The following is a 6,248-nucleotide window of genomic DNA, read 5'->3' as shown; positions in this document are numbered from 1 at the left end:
CCCAGAAAAGAAAATTAAAACTGTTGCTAACTGCTCTCACTTTAAATTAGTGGCAGTGAACTTTGGATGGGCTCCTAATGCTGCTCAGGACTCATGTCAGTTTCTTCCTTCAATTATTCTCATGCTTTTTGTAGAAAATTAATTCATAGCTTCTCCTCTATAATCAGACATTATCTTCTCTCCCATTCGTATTCTCCCCTGTTACTGCCCAAGTCCAAGTTGTCCTCTCTCTTACTCGGATTACTCTGATAGATTCCTAACTGGGAGCTGCAGCTACTCAATTACAGGAGTCATTAATAAACCAAGGAAACCTGTATATATCCATGACTATTTATTCAAACTAACATTTATCCAAATATTTACAGCATATGTATTCAAAAGGCAAATATTTGCCTGAGCACCTACTATATACAAGTTTGGGACATGGCAGAGAAGGAAACAGAGTCTTTGCACTCACAAAGCTTATATTCTAGATGGGAAGGCTGACAGCTATATAAATAAATACATGTATGTCAGGTGGTGAATGTCAAAGAAGAAAAATCAAGCAAGGAGGGAGGAATAACCAGTTGATGTTTCTGAAGGAAGGTCAAAGAAGCTCTCCCTGACAGGATGACATCTGAGCAGAGAGACCCGGGAAACTGAGGGAAGGAACAATGCAGATATCAATGTGAAGAACATTAATTCAAGCACTAAATAAAGTAAATTCTATGCATTGATAGTGCAATTGTAGTGCTTACAAAATCTCTAAAAATTTGATAGGGCCTAAAAACTTCTCCTTGACCACAAGCAGTGCCAATGACTAAAAAAAAAGAAAATTCAGAACAAGCCCACACCTATTTCAGACATAAAACAAATTGGTAGTTGTTGGTATATGTGAGGACTACGAACTTTTGTCCATAATAGGGAAAGAGAGGCAAACACTGAATTTTTTTTATACCATGCTTAGTTTAAAAATAAACACAAATAACCCTCTTTCCTTCACTCACCCTCTAAGTTTTGGCTGTCTTTATTAAAAAACATCCTTTTAATTTAATCCTGAAAACAACATGGAGAATGACTTTCTTTCAAAACAAGTTTTCCCTTGAAGAGAAACACATGTTCAAAGTACAAACAACATTCCAGAGTCTGACTTAAGGCTCCTTAGTTTCTCCATGATGATGTCATACTTAGGCGACTGAACATGTTCGTGTACATATCATTTCTTCTACAATTATTCTAAAACTTAGGCCCATTCATGGAGGCAGACCTATCGTTCTATGCAACTCTGTGGGAGAAACAAGGACTTCCCAGGTCACAGATAATTTCTCAGAGTAATCAAAATGGATACTGCAACATAATTTTTGAAAATAAAATTTACTAGCTAATTTTAAAATGTATATAAGGAAAAGACCTAAGGATAGCCAAGAAAATGTTGAGGGGAAAAAAAAAAACAACTTATGAGTAAACCAGGCTAGTGGGTATCTAAGGAAAATGTAAAGCTATAATAAATTTTTTGTTTGTTTGTTTTATTTCTTAGGGTTTATTTAAATTCCAGTTGGTTAACATGCAATGTAATATTAATTTACACTTAATAGTGATCCATCATTTACATACGACACCTAGTGCTCATCATGGCAAAAGCCCTCCTTAACACCCCTCACCTATTTCTCTAATCCCCCCACCTGCCTCCCCTCTTGTAACCACTGGCAGGGTTTCATTCTTTTTTTTTGTGGCTCAGCAACATTCTACTGCGTATATACCACGTCTTTTTTTATCCATTCAGCTATAATATTTAGCATATTTATCATCAGCTATAATAATTTAGCATGTAATAGTAGGTCAGAGAAATAGAGAAGAGAGCCTAGGAACATTCCTGTGATTGTACGGTGACAGTAGAGAAGGGATGACCCAATGACTCAAAAGCAGCATTAGCACCATATACGTACCAGAAAAAACAGAATGGTTAGATCATCACCACTTATCATATATGTATTAAAATAATCCCAGCTCAGTAATGGATAACCACCCTAAAACTCAATGACTTAACCAATTACTTACTTGTTGCTCATGGAAAGCCCAACAGGTGGCAGGATCGGGTTGAGGGGATCTGCTCCATGCAATCATGCAAGGGCCCTGGCTAGCAGAAACTGTCTTCAAAAGCTATTTTGCAAGGGAGTCCAGGTTGCCAACATCCTGATGGAAAACAAGGGAAGAAATGTGGAGAATTGCCTGGAACATTGTGGGGAGGTGAACATCATGTAGTCATTTTACCTAATGTAGGTAGCATTAATCAGCATTTGCCTAATTGCAAGAAGCTGGGAAATGTAAGTTAGCCAGGTACCTGAGGGAAAGAAGGAATAGATGAAGTGAGCACTTGGTTAGTGTCTCTAACAGAGTTATATCTTTCTGGTTACGAGTATCCTACCGCAAGTAGAGCATGCTTCCTCATTCCCCAAGTGAGACAACCCCAAATTCCATCCAGTTATTGCAACCAGCTTCAAGTTCAAGATCTCTGAATGATGACATGGTTCATATATGGATACAGCTCCTTGATATTCAGTGATATTTGCACAAACAACACCGGTTACAGAAATCTTCCTCCTGCCACCTGGCCCAACATCTGACAGTCAAGTAAGGATAAATTTGTTTTAAAAACTGCATCTGGGAAAGGGTACATCAGAGGAATGCAGAAGGCACTGGTCTATTGCAGTTATGATAAAACTTCTGGCAGGAATTTTGAGGTCCTTTCAACCTGGCAGTAAGAATATATCCTTGATTTCAATTTTGCTATCTGGAACGGACTACTTATTCAACGTTCTTCATAGCTCTAATCTACTCTTTAGCAGGTTTTTTGTCTATAAGCACATTTGAAATAAATGATGGGGAATGACCCTCCTCAGAAACCTCTAAAGTTTTGCAACCCATTTCCTCCCTGAGCAAGTTTGGGAACCCACAAATACTTCTAATGACAGAACATCCAAAAGCTGTTAAAGAAGAGGCCTGCCTTTTTTTTTTTTTTTTTTGGCATTATAAATAAGTAAACTCTGTTTTTGAGAGAGAGAGAGAGAGGTATCTATTCAGCTACATATGCTAGTAGCAATTCCCAAAGTTCTTTCCTAAATATAATTCTCAAGGTTGCCTTTTTCCAAACGTTGTTTCCTGTCTTAAAGCTATCATGTTTAGGAGGAAATACCACAATTCTATTCAGATCTGTACTGAAGCCAAAAGACTTAACGGACCTCTGTGCACTATCTCTTATCATTTGGAACTAGAAGCAATGATTTTCTCACCTTTTTCCTTTTTTTTTTTTTAAACTTGCAAGGTAACAAATTCTTGTCACATACCATCTCTTTTCTTCTATCAACTTGATAAACACAGGTAGTAAAAGTCAACACTCACTATCAACATTACATTTTCTAGCCTTTCCTTGGAACCACAGGGCATGGGTTCACATTCTAAGTAATTACAAATGAACTTTTAAAAACTGTTTCATTGTTGTATTACACAAATCTCATTTTCTAATAGCAGATATTTGTTCTCATCTTGATTGACTGCTGGGCCAATGAATGTCATGTACTTTGGATTTATTTTTACAGTAGCATCCTCCTTCCACCACCAATTTCTGAACCAGAGTAACAGTACATGTGTATCAAAAAATCCCTAGGGGCGCCTGGGTGGCTCAGTGGGTTAAAGCCTCTGCCTTCGGCTCGGGTCCTGGGATCGAGCCCCACATCAGGGCTCTCTGCTCCGCAGGGAACCTGCTTCCTCCCCTCTCTCTCTGCCTGCCTCTCTGCCTACTTGTGATCTCTGTCAAATAAATAAAATCTTAAAAAAAAAAAATCCCTAATTTCATTGGTTTAACAATGATTTGTGTTTGTTTTGATAACTTAGATCCAGTTGGCTTAAGTGAAGGAATAAGTAGAGGACTATGATTCTGTTACTTAGGTTTCCAGGCTGATCATTGTTGTTACATCTTAAAAGGGGGGCGGGTGTCTTCTAATATCTTGCTGTGAATTGACATCCAGCAGAGAGATTCAAGAAGAGTGGAGGATACAAGAGGATTTTATGGGCTAGACCTGGAAGTGGTTAACACAATTTTGGCCCATATTCCACTAAGCAATTCTTAAGTCAGAGGACCTCAACCTAACTTCAAGAGATGTTGAGAATTATAGAGATTGGTTGTGTAGTAATTGATTTGATTAGGCATGCCAATCTGTCAGAATAGATAGGGTTAATTTCCAAATAGATTAAAGGTTAAACATAACATAAACCTATAAAGAGTTCTAAAGGAAAAAAAAAGAGTACAACTGTTTATGTCAAGAACTTTGCAGGGTATGGGGGTTTCATGGGACTACGCTGGGCACTCAGGAGACAGATGGGGGACAGCAGAGAAAGTTTTCACTGATGGTACACACCTCAAGAGATGTTACTACTTCAGGAGACACAAATATCCATGAGGACTCTTGTTCCCTACTGAAAAATAAAAAAGCCTGTCACTGTAGGTCACCAAACACTGTCAAGAGAGCACAGGTGAAAACTCACTGTGGCTTGGGGAAGGGTAAATAGAAAAAAAACAAAACAAAAATTGGATACCTGGGGAGGGTAAGGAAGCTATCCTGTGCCCAGACTATGAGCCAGATTTCCTAACTTGGGGCGGGGCAAGAAAGTCTTCCAAACAAGATTCACCAAAGATGCAAAGAAGAGTTTAGTTGTCACAAAGAAGAGCAGCAGAATTATGGGATCCATCTGCAGTCCTTTAAGTATGAAAACCACCAAAGATTTTGAACATCAAGAACTCAAAGAATTCTTCCCATGAGTCCTTTCTTTGAGGACTCTACCAGAGAATAAACCTCATCCAAACAAAAAAATGACTGGGAAAGCTTCAGCAATTCAACTCTAATACACACTTCTTCAAAAAATCTGAGATGAAAACGAAAGTGCAGTAAGGGGGACATGCTCTGTATTCTATATTCTCAAGGTTGACTTTTTCCATCTTTCACTATCATTTTTAGGCAGAAATACAATTTTATTCAGATCTGTGCTGGAGCCAGCAGTCTTAATGGATCTTTGTGCATGATCTCTTATCATTTGGAAATAGAAGCAATGATTTTCCCATTCTTTTTACTTTTTTTCTTTTCTTTTCTTTTCTTTTTGGGGGGGGTATTGCAAGGTAAGAAATTCTTGTCACATCCCATCTTTTTTCTCTATCACCTTGACAGAAATTCCAATGAAGTAAAAGTAATGCAACCAAATATGGGAGGAGAATAAACTCAATGAAATAAGTGTAGAATAAACTCATTAAATATAATTTAGGTGAGGGGCACCTGGGTGGCTCAGTTGGTTGAGCTGGCTCTTGATTTCAGCTTAGGTTGTGAACTCATAGGTTGTGGGATTGAGTCCCATGTTGGGCTCCATGATCAGTTGGGGAGGCTCTGCTTGAGGTTTCTTTCCCTCCACCCCTCACCCCACTTTTGCACATATGCTCTAATAGATGAATAAATTTGTTAAAAAATTAAGTTAGGTGAAAGAGAATGTCATTAAAAATGGACAATATTGATGGTGATTAAAAGAATTAGGGACAATAGGCATTAAAAATGGTATAACCATTAGAACAGAAATATTAATCTTCCCACATAACGAATATAATTTGTTGAGACAGCATGGCAAATACAGTTTGAAGAGAAATAGTAAATATAATAAATACAGTAATTATAACATATTCTGACAGAATTGAAAGCAAACATATTCACTTATCAACAAATGTGCAAGGGTTGAATTTGCCTATTAAATGAAAGATTTTCAGGTTGGTTCATAAAGACATAACTGATACTCTATTCAAGAAACACCTAAAAGAGACTGATTCAGAAAGGCAGGCGAGTCAAATGTATACAAGGCAAATGGGAGCACTAAAAAAGCCAGGAGAGCAACACTGATGTTAGATCAAGTAGAAAGCAAACAATATAGTAGGGAAAGATTTTTCTAACTATGATTTCAAATTCACATGCAAGAATGAAATAAAAGGAAACTAAAAAAGGGAAGCCATCTAACGATATACAATAAGTGACAGAAAAACATGATAAAAAAGTGAATAACAAATAAAATCAAAAGATAGCTGACAAATTGATAAATATTTGTAATACACATAACCGATATAGGTCTAATATGTATAATATATAAATAAATCTTAAAATTATAAGAAAAAGTAAAAAACAAAACAACTCACTGATAGAAAAATGGGCAAGCCATGAAAAAATTCACAAAAATACATA

The 6,248-nt window shown here is 37.1% G+C and overlaps 1 long non-coding RNA gene across 1 annotated transcript; it reads right to left on the bottom strand.

Annotated features, from left to right (window-relative positions):
• Positions 1-576: 576 nt before the first annotated feature.
• Positions 577-3,720, bottom strand: LOC106006682. Its single transcript, XR_001180954.2, has 3 exons — positions 2,251-3,720; positions 2,038-2,172; positions 577-638 (listed from the first exon to the last, which is right to left on the bottom strand). It is a non-coding gene; the product is annotated as an uncharacterized LOC106006682 (long non-coding RNA).
• Positions 3,721-6,248: the final 2,528 nt, after the last annotated feature.

Source organism: Mustela putorius, unplaced genomic scaffold (genome assembly GCF_011764305.1).
Source record: "Mustela putorius furo isolate JIRA1106 unplaced genomic scaffold, ASM1176430v1.1 tig00000561_pilon_pilon_pilon, whole genome shotgun sequence".
Taxonomy (NCBI): domain Eukaryota; kingdom Metazoa; phylum Chordata; class Mammalia; order Carnivora; family Mustelidae; genus Mustela; species Mustela putorius.
The sequence above is the reverse complement of the archived record's forward strand: the minus strand, read 5'-3'. Positions and strand labels throughout refer to the sequence as shown.